The following is a 4,612-nucleotide window of genomic DNA, read 5'->3' on the forward strand; positions in this document are numbered from 1 at the left end:
TTATGATAAAATAGGAATATTTACTTTATTTATGTTCTACAGTTCACATTTATAGTCAGGTTTTGGACAGTATCCATGAAATTACACTTTTAGTGTTCACATTTGGTTTTTCTTTGTACCATTAGATTCATAGAATAATGTTTTATTTTCCCTGAATTGGATGAGAGTCAATGACCTTTAGTACCAATGGCTACACCAAAACAGGAAAAAGAGGTTTATACCATAAGCCTTTAGGAGAGAGAAATTATCCTATACATTCTATTAATCCCCACTCTCCTTTTACCTCTCTTCTCCACTAAATATCTCGCTCAAACATGCTCAGCCACTATTTAGCCTGTTTCTCTCAAATTATGCACCAGAAAAATTCTATTTAAGATCTTTATCTCATACTACTTTGTCTTTCCAACAACCACTCTCCTGAACTTGTATTTATCTGCACCCCACTGTGATTAGATGGAGAACAAAGGCAGAGTTATTAGCGCTGAAACAAAAGCACAAAGAACAAAGCAATTGTCAAGTGTATGTTCATTATCAACAACAGAGCAAATGGCGCAGATATGCACTTTCTCAATTTCTGGACTCTCTTGGTATTCTGCTGAAAATTGCATCAGAAGCAAAAGTAATCTTTTGGGCATATCAAATAAACTGCTTAATCTAATAAAGAATATAGCATATGTTTGCTATGAATGTCTTAATTTTTGCCTAGTAATATGTTTAGGCTCAAGTAAATAAAGTTCATTTAAAATAGAATTACATAACATGATTTTTAATTAACTAAAGTTATTCTGACTATCTCTGGTACTATTATTTTGTTGTTTAGCATTAAAAAGAAATATACAAAGCTAGGTTATTGCCTACTGAAACACTGTTCAACCTTGGGAAAGTGATTTCAGTTTCCTTAGACACAATTTGTTTATCTTTAAAATGAAACTGTAAGACTGCTATTGGGTATAAAAGTCTGAGTTCGTTACTCTGTAGGTGGCAGCTAAGTTATTTGAATTGGAGATATATGCTTATGTTGTCAGTCTGGACCTAAGGAGAAAATGTAAAAGAATAATATAGTATGTTTGGTATGTAGATGAATAAGCAGAACCAAGTTTATTTTTGTTCTTATTTCTATTATTGTTGTTTGATGTGTTATTGTGACAAATTTGCACCTAAAACAAAATAAACTCTTAGTTTTCTGGATCCTTCTGAATGAGAAGCCCATGTTGTTATGAGCAGGGAAAGATGGTGTAGATACATAACTGCAGATGATGTCTGCTAATCAGAGGGAATCTTTTTGAAATTCTTAGTGGGAAATATTGGTTATTTGTATTCCTATCATGGCTGTTGATCATTGGTCCTTCTCTAATTAGGAACATACTTATCCTCTATTAATCATATAGCTTTTCCATGAGAGCAAAGTGATTTGGAAAGGGAAGTAGATGCCTATAGAAATACAGAACAATGGTAACTCTTAACCCACAGACCCAGGACACAAAGTGGATTTGTGCCAATTACCAATTATTCTAATTATATATTCAGGGTTCTGGCTAATAACTGTTCTATCATTTCCATTGACACTAGTGACTCTAGTTCTATAATAACTTCTCTTTCAGTCATCCATGGCTTAGAGAGCCATCACCAAAGCCTTCTTTCGGTAAAGGTTTATCTTCCAGCCCTTCCAACAGTGGATCTTCTCTCAACACAACCACTTCTCTGAGTTCAGTATGTTTCTCAACCTTAGCAATATTGGCATTTTGGCCAAAGAATTGTGTGAGTGTGTGTGTGTGTGTGTGTGTGTGTGTGTGTGTAGATTATTGTATGTTTTGTAGGATGTTTAACAGCATCCTGAACTCTACCCAACAGATATCCAGCAGCACCTCTGAACTCTACCCAGTAGATACCACTAGCACTTCTCTACCTGTAACAACCATAAATGTCTCCTGACAGTGACAATCCTGGAGAAAGTGTGGGTATAAAATTGTCTCTGGTTGGAGACTACTATGCTGTGGGAATTCTAGACCTGCAAGCTGTGTTAGCATGGGCCATAACCCTATTTTACTTCTACAAATATCCTACTCTCAAGTTTGCAGTGCACTAATAACAAATGCTGGAGGAATGTAGGTAGAAATTAATTTTGAGGGAGCTAGAATAAATACAGAAGATTCTAACTGTAAGTTGGACCAGAATTTATTGATATGGGGGTCCTTAGCAGGAATACAATTCATTGTGCTAATATATAGAATTTGGAGTTATTTAAATTATTCACTTATCAGTTCTCAGCCTTTTGGCTAGGGACAAGTGTAAATTATTCACTTACTTAGTTGATTTAAAGAACCCACTGGGAGCCCACTCTAAATAAAACTGAAATCCTAAAATCATGAGACTCAGAGCAAGAGACAATTCTCCAGGTGAACCAGTCTGAAGTTTGAGCAGCTTTATTCCCAGTTGCTTATGATCTAGTATATTCAAATGAATTTCAAGCATCTAAGGCAGATTAGGGTCCCCCCAAAGGACAGAACTCTGGGAAGTTCACCCTGTCTTCCACTTTGTAAGAAACAAGGAGTGACTATGGGTTAGATATGCTTGAAATCAACAGCAGGAACAAAGTCTAGCCTGGCTGATCAGGGTCTTAAAAGGACAAAGTTCTGGAATAGAGACATGTGAATGTGCATACGCAAGTAGGAATGAAGTATGAAATCTGTGTATCACACATTCATATGCATTAGAGAGCATCTATCAGAAAAGAGTTACTAAACAACTCAACAGACAAAATTATTCGTCTAGTTGTAGTTAGTCAAGCCTTTCTCATTAACCATGCTGGTGCTGGCACTATGGGCACCTGAGTAAAGCAGCTGTGGAAGTAGAGATAGAGTTTATGCACGGGCCCCAGAAATTAATCTTTAGAAACAGAGACTAATGTTGAATTGTTTATATAAGACAAGTGTCAAACTGACTACATTGTACCTCTTCTAACATGGAAGGGACAACGAGAAATTCATGCTGATAGAAACAGACAGATATTCTGGTACATTTTTGTTTCTTTCCTGTAGGATTAACTTTTGTGAGACCCCCACATGAATATGACATCAGAACAAGGGTCACACTTTAGAGCAAAAGAAATTTCAGAGTTGACGATAGGCAATTATCATTTCAAACACCACACAATCTAAAGTCTATTGGCCTAACAGATCAATAGAATAGCATGTTAAAGTCCCGTTAAAGAGGTAATTTGAAGATGACACATTATAATAATGTATGATAATGGGATAATATCTTCTAGGATGCAGAAGAGTATAAACTCTTCATAAATATCTTTACATAGCACTTTACTCCTCATAGAAATAACAATCCAGGAACAAAATGATAGTAGCAAAAATAGTTTCACTTACCATCATTTCCAGTGATCCACTTGGGAGTCTGTGCTATCTGTCCTTGAAATTCTATGCATTAAAGTTTCAGAAATTCTGGTTCTCAAAGTGGGAGAAATTTTCACCTGAGGATAGAACAAGAATTCCATTGCATTGTATAATAAATCATAGTGTTAATGATAACAATAGCAACATGAGTTAAAAACAGATTTCTCAAACACTGTTATATGCAAGACCCTGCCTCAGTTTTGACCCTACTTGGGCAACTATATCCAAGACAGATCAATGTAGGGATATAAAGGACCAGCTATCTCAACTGAAATTTGGACAGACCCAAAGGACCACTCTAACTCCATTTTGATTCACTGAATGAGATTTTAAAACAGTGTGTCGCCGCACTGTTTATAATAGCCAGGACATGGAAGCAACCTAGATGTCCAGCAGATGAATGGATAAGAAGGCTGTGGTACATATACACAATGGAATATTACTCAGCCATTAAAAATAATACATTTGAATCTGTTCTAATGAGGTGGATGAAACTGGAGCCTATTACACAGAGTGAAGTAAACCAGAAGGAAAAACACCAATACGGTATACTAACACATATATATGGAATTTAGAAAGATGGTAATGATAACCCTATATGCGAGACAGCAAAAGAGACACAGATGCATAGAACAGTCTTTTGGACTCTGTGGGAAAAGGCGAGGGTTGAATGATTTGAGAGAATAGCATTGAAACATGTGTATTATCATATGTGAACCAAATCACCAGTCCAGGTTCAATGTGTAAGACAGGGTGCTCAGGGCTGGTGCTCTGGGATGACCCAGAGGGATGGGATGGGGAGGGAGGTGGGAGAAGGGTTCAGGATGGGGAACACATGTATACCCATGGCTGATTCATGTCAATGTATGGCAAAACCACTACAATACTGTAAAGTAATTAGCCTCCAAGTAAAATAAATAAATTAAATTAAAAAACAGTGTGTTACTATGGAAAACAGTGTGGAGATTTCTTAAAAAACTGGAAATAGAACTGCCATATGACCCAGCAATACCACTTCTGGGCATACACACTGAGGAAACCAGATCTGAAAGAGACACGTGCACCCCAATGTTCATCGCAGCACTGTTGATAATAGCCAGGACATGGAAGCAACCTAGATGCCCATCAGCAGATGAATGGATAAGGAAGCTGTGGTACATATACACCATGAAATATTACTCAGCCATTAAAAAGAATTCATTTGAATC

This window comes from Cervus canadensis, chromosome 3 (assembly GCF_019320065.1).
Source record: "Cervus canadensis isolate Bull #8, Minnesota chromosome 3, ASM1932006v1, whole genome shotgun sequence".
Taxonomy (NCBI): domain Eukaryota; kingdom Metazoa; phylum Chordata; class Mammalia; order Artiodactyla; family Cervidae; genus Cervus; species Cervus canadensis.